This window comes from Camarhynchus parvulus, chromosome 3, assembly GCF_901933205.1.
Source record: "Camarhynchus parvulus chromosome 3, STF_HiC, whole genome shotgun sequence".
Classification (NCBI taxonomy): domain Eukaryota; kingdom Metazoa; phylum Chordata; class Aves; order Passeriformes; family Thraupidae; genus Camarhynchus; species Camarhynchus parvulus.
The window spans coordinates 62246603-62259101 of NC_044573.1; the positions used below are offsets into that span (position 1 = coordinate 62246603).

General features: G+C 42.3%; 1 protein-coding gene across 3 annotated transcripts in view; it reads right to left on the reverse strand.

Moving 5' to 3' along the window:
- Positions 1-3117, reverse strand: part of PKIB (cAMP-dependent protein kinase inhibitor beta) — a 54854-nt gene extending 51737 nt beyond the window's left edge. The window contains exon 1 of one of the 3 annotated variants that reach the window (XM_030945705.1): positions 3056-3117. The gene's annotated coding sequence lies outside the window, so the exon portion shown is untranslated. Of the gene's footprint in view, positions 1-2620; positions 2749-3055 lie in introns of those variants that run through there. The other 2 variants (XM_030945703.1, XM_030945704.1) reach the window with 2 other exon arrangements.
- Positions 3118-12499: the final 9382 nt, after the last annotated feature.

The window sequence follows — 12499 nt, forward strand, 5'->3', positions numbered from 1 at the left end:
TTCAGCTTCATCTCCTTAGGAAACCAGGCTGAAATTAATATAGTCAGGGCAGAAGGGAAGAAATAACAAACATAAATCTAAAATGGGAGAAACTTCTAAAACCAGAATCTTTAAGTCAAGTACAGAAGACATTATTTCACGTGAGGAAAGCCAGATTTGGGAGCTTTTCACAAACAGATCACCATTTCTGACTTTCTAGGATTTCTGCTAAGCCACACTCTTAGGCTGCAATGAAAATCTGGATGATCCCCTTGTAAAAACACAAACGCCAGAATCTTAATCCATTCTAACACAGATGTTTGACTGTCTAAATACTTCTACCAGACAAGATCACTTGGATTTATTTTTGTAATTCTCCCCTTTCAGTGGTGGGGGTGATCCCATGGGTCTGAGTGGCCAGTCTGGATCCCACAGAGTGCAAAAAATCGATCAAAAATCCTGAATTGTTCCACTGCTCACAAAACTATTTGAGAGAACGAGGTGCACCCTAGGGAGAAGCTGCAAGGCACGGAGGCTCTTTGGACATCAAGTGAAGAGAACACATCAATTTCCCTCACTTTTCCCCCAAAGCCAGTCAAGAGGAAGCCATGCCTAGACAACTGAGCGGGGTCCTGAGGCATCTTCACCAAGGAGGAGAAATCAACAAAGTACAGGAAAAGGCCAGCAGGAGTTCAGGGAACATATGATCTTGAGCTGGCGGAGACAACTATACAAATTATTCCTCACAGATTGTCCACCCCAGGTTTTAGAAACTGAAGGAAACAGTTACATTCTGAAAGGCTCATTAAAAACCCTCATCAGTATACTAACATATACTGTTATATGTTAGTATATATTAGTTAGTATATAGAAAATATTATTTGCTAACAGGAAAGTCAGTGAATGGACACAAGGGAACTGTTTTGCACTTTCAGACAGATTAACAATATGACCTGAGTTTCTCTGCATTTCATGACTTGCATCAATATTTTTTTACATTTGTCATGATTTTCAAGTTCATGCATATTTTTATAGCAAACTGATGTGTTATGCTGTTTTGCCTTAATTTGCAACTGTCATGACACATCTAATTTAAAAAAAGAGAAAAAGAAAAGAGACTGGTCTCTGTTCCAACAAGATATATTACAAAACCAAGGTACAGAACTAAACCTTCACTCTAATAGTGCACTAAAGTGTGTGATTTCAGAAGTTCTGTATTTATAGTTAAGTTTCAAATTATCTTACTTAAATTTGTAAGTATTTGCTATCAAGCACAATGTAATATTTCAAAACGATAATGGCTTGCACATTCAAATTCAAAACTTCAAAGAGAATATTATAAGTTGAAACAAAAAAATTCAGTAACTCAGACCATTGTCATCTCCATGACTTCCTCAGTCAGAAAAGATAAACAAAGTGTCATTGTCTTCCCTTCAGCTGTTTTTAAGGTCTCTGTTTTGATCAAATTTTTATCAAGAAATTGGTTTTTTTTCCTAGATACAGAAGGTGATGAAGTTATACTGTGTAAGTCAATATGGCCTGTGTATTTCCACATTAACCAGTCCTAACCACAATGCCCCCAAAGGTAATTTTATCCATTGCTTCAGGAATTTTTAATACTCCTTTACTTCTCTCTTTGCTAAAAACACTTGCCTGCTCTACAGAGTCCAAAAATAACTTCAACAACTGCAAAGAAGCATCATTTATAACTGGATTAAGAAACAATTCTCTTACGGTCAACATTCAGTGGCAATCAGAAAGAAAAAAAAAAATTCCTGCCTTGCATGCGATCTAAATACAAAGACATTCCTTGCAAACACAGAAAGCTGCAAGTCGGTGATGTATTTTAACTGGTCTTCTAGGAATATATTTTGCATCCACAAACTACATGTTACTTGTTCATTATCGTGTCTGTGCAACTTAACTTATGGACTTCATGCACAACTGTTATGTTTCAAATACGTGTTGTGATATACCTAAGCAGTAAATTACTCTCTAGCCTTCGTGTTGTCACCACTGATTAATTTGACCACATAAACATAATTTCATTAAGGAGACGTGCTTAAAAATCGCACCTGGCGCACTTCTGATTGCTTTTCTGCCGGAGAAAAAGTCATTTCAGTTTCCTTCCCGATGAGAGGCAGCCTATGTATAACACAGATTAGCGGCTTCCCCGAAAGGTTAATAATACCTGGCGCTAAGGAACATTAAACCCGGTCAGTCCGGAAGCATCCAGGGCAGGGAGGCAGAGGCAGATCGCCCGTGACCTATCCCGAAGAACGCCTGGGACGCGGTGGTCGGACACGGGACACCACGTCCCCAGGACCACCCTCCCCAGCAGCTTCACCGCTCCTCGCCCGCCCTCTGCTCCAAACTTCTCCCCGTTCCCTTCGATGCCCGAAGGGCTGCCCAGGGCCGGCAGGGACGCGCTCAGTACCTGGGCACTCCACGTCGCCGGGAACGCTCCGGTTGGCGAGCGGCCCCTCCGCGACCCCCCCGCTCCTGCGGGATGTTCCCAGCCGGCAGCCACAACCCGGGCGGCGACCCAGCCCCGGCAGCCACGGCCCGGGCAGAGCGGGACCCCGCCCGCGCCTCTCGCCCCCCGCCCGGCCCCGGCTTCCCCCGCCGCCGCCGCCCTCACCCGGCGCCGCAGGTCCCTGCCCTCGGATGGCGCTGCGCCGGAGCCGCGGCCGTGCCCGGGGGCGGCGGGCTGCCGCGGGATGTGGTGCCGGGGTGCCGCGCCAGGAGGCGGCGGGAAGCCGTGCCCGCCCCCCGCAGCCCGTCCCGGCGGGAGCAGCGGGAGGGGGGCCGGGCCCCGGGGGCTGCCAGGCCCGGAGGTGGCCGGCGTGGGGCACCGTTCCCCAAAACACCGAGCGGGGCTGGCTCAGGCTGCCGCTGCTGCCGGTAGCGGGGACAGGGCTGGGACACCCCGGCAGCCTGCACGGAGAGACGCACCTGCCCAGGGTCCCTGTCCCCCGCGGCCCTCACAGCGCACAGAGGTGTCCCGCTGCACACTGAGGTGGGGGGAAAGAGCAGGTCCCGGTGCCCTGAAAACAATGGGGAAAACAGCGCTTACCTGGAGCTTTGCTGACTTTACTCCCTTTTCTTTCTCCTCTTTTTGGCTGCAGTCCCTCAAACTGCACCAGCAAAATGACACAGGACATCCTCCCACTCCTGCCCGACGCAAGCAGCGAGCGTGTGACAAAAAGTTGGCACCTGGATGTAGCCATATGTGACCCTTTTTGGCTCCGAGCCTTGTTACGTCGCACAGGGAGAGGCCGTGGTGCAGCTGCACGCCTCTGTCAAGGCTGCTGGCCTCTGGGACATGCCTTCATGCAAGGAGTTTGGGAAAACCCAGCCTTGGCCTGGAAGCAGCAGTCTTTGCCGTTTTCCGCTTAAAATGGTGCCCTGTGAAGAGTGCTGCAAGTTCTCTGTCTTAAAGACTGTGTTCAGTGGAAACACAAAATTAACATCTTCAGGCATATTCTACCACATTATACCAAACTGGCTTTGAAAGCTTTTTAAAAGATCTAGAGATTTTCAGCATAGCATAGATTTGTTGGTTGCTTTTTATTTTTTTTTAATTGCACCAAAAGGACTCTAGATAATCTATTTTGAAATCACTTTAGACAGTTTTGAAAATCACACTACGATCTATCTATCTATATACATATACATATGAGACTTCATCCAGCTGTTTCCATATATCCAGTCAGAGCCAAATGGAAAGAGAATCTGCACAGAGATTTTCCATTTATACTCAAAAACTTTCCATTTATATTCTGAGAACTGGACAAATGCAGACAAAGGTGGGTATCTTACCTGTGCTTTTCAGTGTTTACACTACAAACCATGTCAAGCTTTTTATCATATTTATTTATGATAACAAATAAAGAGAAACAGAGGATTAGAAACTTATTCCATTTTGAAAATGAGGTTGGCTTTCATGAACCTAAAATCCCTTGGTTTTATTTCTTACATATTTCTGGCGTGACCTAGAATACTTAGGATCTATTTTTAACATTATTTAAGCCATGTTGTTAAAGTAATCCTATTTACAATGGGAACTCTAAACACCAAATAACTCAGGTGATGGCTTAGAATTGGTTGATTATGTTGCATTTTTATCAGATCTTTCCAAATGTCCTCTTAAAGTACAAGAGCTGTAGTTTGGAGTCCTGCCAATACTCCCTCTAAAATATTTTTCTTGGAATATAATTTGCTGTATCTCCTTTAATGATTAGTTTCTTTGCAATTTATTTCATTATTTGGGCAGATGGCTCGATTTCTCAAAAAATCCTCTTATGACTACTATTTTTAGCTTAATGACAAAAATAACTGGTAGGTGTCTTTCCTTTCCCAGGTTATAAGGAAGGTTTATTCAGAAGAATGATTCTGCAGTTATTCTCTCACAAAGTTAGTATTTGTACTATAGATTTACATTTAGCAGAAACTGAAATCCAGTGTGCTGGTCACCTTCAGGGTTTTATTTGTGTGAGAACACGTGAGCTAAGGAGAATACACAGATATTGGTGCCAAGGTCCTGTCCTGCACTTAGCTTGGTAACATGGAGGCCTTGACTTCCTTCTAGCTCACCTGTATGTCTTCTGAGGGAGAACCCAAGCCATGTGTTCCTTCAGGCTGAGGCAGTGGTAGGAGTTGTGAGGTAGCAGGAGATGCTCCTCACCTTTCCTGATGTGGCTGGCAGATGCTGTGTGCAGGTGGGACTTCGTGCGTGGGGTTTGGAGTGGAGCCCTGCGGACACCTGCTCTCAATCAGATCCAACACGAACACCTGGAGGAGCCACTGATACCTAAGAGTGAGATGATTATTCCATGACAACAATTTTTCAGGGATGTGTGTGTTCCCAGAGTGGCACTGAGAGAAAAATCCTTTCTGCAAAGGAGTGAATCAGATACCTTAGTGGTGTTCAGCAGTGGAAAACTGCTTTGAAGCAGCTGGGATCAACTTATTTTCTGCTAAGGGCATGCCTTGACAGAAATGTGGAGCTTCCCTACTTAGAGCCACAGCTGGGTTGCTCTTTCATTTCTTTATTATAAACTGCTATTTCTTTATTTTAATTTCTCCTTTCTTGTAGCAAAATCAATGTCACTTGAAAAAGAGATTTTGTATGTGTACACCTTGCCAAGAATATTTTCATATTGTAGCTCTGTGCAATTTCTATATTTTCAAATATCTGCAGGATTAGGAAAAACTTGTAGTGTACTTTAATACCCTAAAGGCCAGCCTATCTTTCTTTATATTATATTGTACTTATTGTTGGGAGTTTCAGATTCCCAAAGACACTTCTAATGAAATCAATTGCTGTCACAGGAAACAAAACAGTGAGGAAAATGTTGTAGATGACTGTGCTGAATTCCAGTTGTGAAATTTATGAAGGAGATTATGGTTTACTGTGGTGCCAAGGAGACAAGGAATGAAGTCAGTGGCCCAGATCCTTGCTAGTCCTGTGACCACGTTCCATGTTCCACTTGACATCTAAAATTTTAAACAGGACATAAATAAAGTAAAAATGAAACAAAACCAAAATTCAGACTTTTATGACTGTCTTGCTCTCTGCAGCGGGCACTGGCAGTACCACCAGGAGGGGAAGGGGATACAGCTGGGGAGCAGTGGGGAGCTGCAGGGGCACCATCCTTCTCTGTAGGCCACCTCACTGGGTGGGCCATGTAGAAAACTTCCAGCCAATGGCCCTTCCCTGGGATAGAGCTTTGCTGAGTTGGGCTTTCATAGGATCTAAGCAGCCGTGGTACTGGATGTAGCAATGTACCAATGAAGCTGCCCTCTAAGCTGGAGACAGAATCTTGCCATAGTAAAGGCTTCTGAACTCTCTCCCTTCTGCTAGAGAACTGATTTTAGAAAGCTGACATTTTGGACTCCTTAAAAGCATCAACTTAAGAGGTGCAAAATAAATCAATATTCCTTGGGGAGGAAAAAAATGATTCTTAGATAAATAAGAGGACAGAAGAGATTTTAAATAGAAGAGATTTTAAGTAGAAGAGATTTTAAATAGAAGAGATTTTATCTGAAGGTAAAAGACATTTTTCCAGAAGTGGATGTTATGTGCAAGCAAGGACACTTACACAGATCCTAAACCTAAACAAATTAGGCTTAAAAATATAACTGAAGAGTTTGTAGATCAACTTGCTAAAGGCAACTATAAAAGTTACTCATAAAACCTTAGACCACAAGAACTAGGAAGTTCTGCAGAGCTGAGGGATTACCAAGGAGTAGAAGGCCCACAAAAAAGGCCATGAAAGAGGTGCTAATGCAACTCTTTCTTTGCAGTTTCTCTACCAAAGAGCTTGGAGACATTCATATCCATCCACTTTCTTTACAAAAATCAGATCTGCAGAGTTTTCCCATATTGAATGGCTTGAAGGAGGAAAAAAAAGCTCATATAAAGAAAATGGATAATAAAATCAGCTTGCCTGAGTCCTATTCACCTCTAAGTATCTTGAGAGGTCAGGTATTGAACAACTGTCCCACTAAGTTTGAGGTAAATTTCCCATTCAAATACTTTTTGAACTCAGCCAAATAGAAAGGTACAAAATCTTGAGAAGGGCTCCAGAGGGCATTTGTATTTGAGACAATCCACTTAAAAATAACTTAAAAAATAGTATCACTTGGCATATGAATAACTCTGAACTAATACCATCCTGGTCTGTATCAGCAATAGTTTGGCCAGCAGCACCAGGGCATTGATTGTCTCCTTGTACTCAGCACTGGTGAGACCACACCTCAAATTCTGTGTTCAGTTCTGGGCCCCTCACTGCAAGAAAGACATTGAGATGCTGGAGTGTGTCCAGAGAAGGGCAATGGAGCTGGTAAAATTCTGGAGCACAAGTCCTGTGAGGAGTAGCTGAAGGAGCTGGAGTTGTTCAGCCTGGAGAAAAGGAGGTTCACGGGGACCTTATCATTCTCTACAACTGCCTCAAAAGGAGGGTGTAGCCAGGTGGAGTTTGATCTGTTCTCCCAGGTAACAAGCAGTAGGATGAGAGGAAAAGGAATCATGCTGCACCAGTAAGATTTAGGTTAGACATCAGGAAAACTTCCTTCACCAAAAGGATTGTTCAGCATTGGAAGAAGCTGCCCAGGGAAGTGGTTGTGTCCCCACCCCTTGGAGGTGTTTAAAAGATGTGTAGATGTGGTGCTTAGGGACACAGTTTAGTGGAGCACTTGGCAGGGCTGGGTTAATGGCTGACCTGATGATCTCAAAGGTGTTTTCCAACCTAAAGGATTCTGTGATCCTATTGTATGATTCTATAGTATAATTCTTATGAGGAAGCTGTGCCTCTTCCCATCTCCTGGAGGCCTTTGTATCTAAATGATCCAATTTATGAAAACTTTTATATTTCATTAATACTTCTGTCTAGGTCTTTCAGGAAAGAACTGTGAAGACCTTTATAAGGAGTCTCAACTACCTTGAGATTAAAAGGATTAATAACTAATTAAAGGATATTAAAGAAAGTCATCCAGATTCAACTTCTGTCTCACAAAACAAGAAAAGGGTCACTGAATTAAATCCTTAGGCACTGTGTTTGAAACAAATAAAAAGAAGTACTTGTTCTATGCCACACATTATTAAATGACACTTTGCCCACATAATCAGAAAAGAAAAATCATAAATAGTTTAAAAAGTGCAAATTATGGGAGAAATATTTATCAGGTGCAATTAAACACAAAAATTGAGAATTCCCAGTTCTTTATATATATAAGAGGCCTCTAATAAATGACCCAAAACAACAAGGCTTATAATAGGCTACAGAAACAGACAAGCAAGTGCATCATCTGTGTCTCAGCTTCTTGCAGCTTTATTACCTGTAGTCTTTTCTTGAGGAAAGCTCAGACTCTGGAGACATTCAGAAATCTTCTCAGAGAGAATGTTAGTTGGGAAAGGTGCTCAATAGGAATACTATTTTTTAAAATTTACTTATTTACCTCTATTTCCATTAAAATACCAGCAGCATGAGCAGTACATGCTCCCTCCCTAATTTGCATAGCACACTTACTCTAAATGACAGATCTTGTTCTTGTTACCATCATACCCTCACATTGATCCAAAGCAGGACGGGGTCTCCAACATGCTGGCTGCCAGCAACTGGCCTCTGAATTAGCACAAAGCACGAGTGAACTCCACAGAAGTTGAAAGGAACTGTGAAGCAAAATTCAAGCTTCTGATTCATGCGATTGATTACATGCATGCACCCAAATACATGGAAACTTCCATGTGCAGACTTCCTGAAGGCTGTGATACAGCATTAAGCATCGTGCCTTGCTGCGACCTCGAACAGAACTGACAGCTCTAAATGCACTTCGAGTTAAAGCACTCTAAAGAGAAGGGAGAAGATTACATTGCCCAGAGGATCTGCTGCTGAAATGTGTGTTTGCATCAGAGTGACAAAGCCAGGGTTTGATCAGAGATGCTGCTTTTTCAGCCCGGAGTTGGCCCTGACAGGTTGCATGTGCGATGTGCCTTGCAGATATCCAGTTCCTGCCTCCTGCCCCTCCTCATGTCCAGGCTTGCACATGAATTCATAAAAGCCTTAGAGGATTTAAATAGCCTGGTTACAAAATTGTATTGAAACATAGATACTGATGCAAATTGTACAGCCTGTTGGCACTGCATGAATCACGCCAGGCCTAGAAAGAGTCTACATTAATTCCAAATGTATTTCCATTTCCAAACTGTTCTCTTTTCATATTCATATTGTGTGTTGCCTTCATTTAGACTGTTTTCTTTCTTTTTTTTTAGTTTTCTTTTGCATCTGTTAATATTTTTGCCAAGTCTCTGTATACATAGCTAATTTCCAAAGCTTCCCTCATCCTGTTCTGTGTTTGATCTCCAGTTCTTCCAAAGAAATATATACAATGGCAATCAGACATTGAGATAAAGAAAGAAGTATCTCTTGAACTAGTTGTTACAAACAAATCCCTATTATAAACAGAACCAAAAGAATAAGGAAAGGGTCTTTCCCACTATAAAGTTGTTTTTTTGCATCCCAGATATACACACAGTGGATTGGTGTCCTACCATTTTGGTCATCCTTACTTCTTTTGTTTGAAAAATTTATGCTACCCTTTGAAGGCTGTTTCTGGTTTCCAAGGGAAAGTGAGCAGCTCCCAAGTCACTGCCATGGGGAACACAGGCACACGGGCAGCCTCACCAACAGCACATGCACCATGCTATTGACAGCAGTCTGCTTTCCAAAGGATGGAGAAGAAGGAAGCCGAGTCTGGCTGGTGACACTGCCACTGAGCGGGCACCTCGCTGAGATGGCTGGTGTGAAGCGCAGCCGTGTTCAGGAGATGCATTTGAGAGTGGCTATGAAACACCTGCCATTAGGAATCTGCATTTACAAAGTCAGACATAACTTTGGTGAATCTGATGCCTGTGGGGATTAATGGGCAAGACATGCTGCTCTGTGGGCTGCAGCAGCTGCCATGAAGTCATGACACTGTTGTTCGATGTTCGCTTCCAAAAATTACAGAAGCACTTGTAACAAATACAGTTGTTCATAAATCCCTGGAATAGCCTGCTGGGTGAAAAGTTCATTAAAAGTCACATTCAATTAACAAATGACTGTCACAGCCAGATGTGTATATCCTGAGGTACAGTTTAATATATGTCAGACACAGACAAAATGACAGGCTAAATGATGATTAGTGCTTAGCTGACAATTTCACAAAGCATCATACTAAGTAAAGGAATGCCTCTGAAATCAACAGCCTAATTTACACAGCATCAGCTAACTCGGGTGAAAATACGAAATAAGGAAAAATAGATGATATCCCAAAAAAAAGGAGAAATGCAATGTGCTTGCAGTCATTCCCCAGTCTATATTTCTGTTTCACCCAGCTGGGGATGAAACATTTCCCTTTCAGGTCAATAATTAGACAAAAATTTTGTTTGAAGTAATGGACCAAAGCAACAGAGCTATAAGTACATTTCCCAAAAGACAAAAAAGGCAAGGTAGGGTGTCAAATGTGACTGGACTTCTGAAGAGAAGCAGCATCACACAGAGGCTCAGAAGACCCTAAGTGTTCATGAGCCTTTCCAGAGCTTTGTGAAACATCCTCCAGGCCTGTCACATATTGCCATGTTACAACAGAAAGACAGGTGGCTGAGACTGTGCTTTTATTATATGAATGTGCTGGCAACAACACTGAGTTAAGGATTTCTTCTGCCTACTTCACAGATGGTCACTTTTAGCTCCATGAAAAGGTGCATCACCTCCCACAAATGGCTGTGGGCTCATGCTGGATCCAGGAGCAGCAAATGGAGCATAGGGTGGGCCACAGGCACTTGTGAGTATTGCCAGAGGGTTAAAATGAAAGCATGGTCTCCACTTAAGCTCTGCTCCACTGCAACCATCAACATCAACATGTGCTTAATTGTGTGGGTCAAGACCTGGGCTGACTTGGCAGAGCTGTGTGTCACCAGCTGGAGTGTGTTCACACGTGGTTCTGCTGGGGTGGTGTCCAGTTTATGCATCATCATCTAGAGAGAAGACATTGACTCCTTTTGTCACACAGATCCAAGTTCCTAGTGCAACTGAAGCAGTGTAGAAAGGTTGCCAGGCCATTACCTGTGTCCTAATAGCTGAGTTTTGCAGCACGAGGCACAGAAAAGGCACAATGCAGGCACTAGAAAATGTTTGTCTGTTGGCTTTTTAGCAGTGAGAAAAGCAATGAAAATTGCTCATTTTGTGAAATAGTTTCTTAACCATCTCTGGTGTTCATGATTTTGTCTTGTCTACTCAGTGACTCCTGAACCTCTGGTGACAGAAATTACATAGCAAGTTAGTTCAGTTGGAAGATTCACACAGTTCCTGATCTCTGGGGTTAGAAGACATTTACTTGTGTGGCTGTCTGCAAGGTGTTTCTTTACAACTAAGGTCAGTTCAGCCTCTCAGAGCTGCTAACACTGGCTGCTGCAATAATGTCAGAAACTATATGAATTCCTGGGCTGAACTTTTTCACTTTTTCTGAGCTATCTGTCCTCTGCACACCATAGCAGTAGACAAAAGGATCACATGGGATGGGGATATGAACCAGTCCCAGGTAGAAATGTTGGGAAATTTTCCTACCAGGAGCAGTCTTGTCAGATGCCCAGAATAAACTGTAGTTACTGGGGGAAAGTGCTAAAAAAGCAGTAAACTGAAGAAAAAAACAAGAGAAAGAAAAATAGTTGAATATGAAGAATAATCTTCAGTTTTCACAGTCTACAAGGGCCAGCATTCCTCTTGTTCATTTGTTTATGTCATACATATACAGGCTGCAGTGACATCTCTGAGGTCTTCTCATGCTATTTATAATGTACTTGATTCTTCTGTAAGCGTTATACAATAAGTGTCTCAATTTTTTTTCTCAATAAGTCTAAGTGTCTCAATTTTTTTCTTTTTTTAAAGTAAAGCAAATAATAAACTCTCTTTCAGCTATAAATTCCCAGGTCTGGGAATTGTCTGCTCCTTTCAGATGGGCAGTCCCACATGGCGTGTTAAGGTACCCAGCTTACCTTGGTCGTCCGGACAAAGCCAGGCTGATCCTCAGACTTCTGTTAAGTAGTGAGCACTGTGTAAAGGAGCTGGAGCTTTTAAAGGGACAGGAACAGGACTCTCCGTGGTTGCAACAGCTGGAAGAGCAAACAAGCACCGAGATGCATCAGTGACAAATGAAACATGAATCAGTAGACAGACAAAAGACAAAAGAAACAGCACTGGGAAGAATTAAGTGCATGTCATCACAAGGTGATTGGAGAACTGATATTACAGGCTTCTAAGCACATCACTAGCTATTAATTTGGCGTTAGCTGTCATTTAAATTTAGTATCTGAGTAATCTGGACTAAAAAGTTCCAGATATAGAAGACACTAAATGCAAGTAATTTGGACTAAAATAAATCAGACAATAGAGTGGACTTGAATCTGAGTTTCCACTTCAGATATAAGGATCATTATGTTAAGAATGATGTAAGCAGTAATAAGCTTGCTTTTTGTCTTCTTGGGAGGTACTGATTTCATGGCTGGTTGAGAGAAGTCTCCAGGGAGAGAACATGTGGATACTGAGATACTAAAAGCAAAAAAATAAATTGCCAAGAGGGGTGAAAGGACTTTTTGTCTTAGAAAAAAAAAAGAAAAGAAAAATGACAAGAGAAGATGTTTCATGAAAGAACCTCTCAGAATGAATCAGCTCCTTGGAGTGCATCAAGTTAGCTTTACAAAACAGACTGTTTCTATGTATTCACTATTCAGGAACCTTCAGTGATTCAGTGAATTAATTTATTTCAGGAAGTTTCTCAGAAGTGCCTCACCAACATTACTGGAGAATTAATCTTTATAATTCAGTTGTCAAGCAGTGTGAGTGATCACCTGTAGTCTAATTCTTGCTCCCTCATTAAATGGTCTGTGTTTCAAAAATACATTTTCCCCTAAAAAAATCATCACCTAGTCACAAAATTAATCTTAAATTTAAGCAGCCTTGAAGATCAAAGTTCTTAA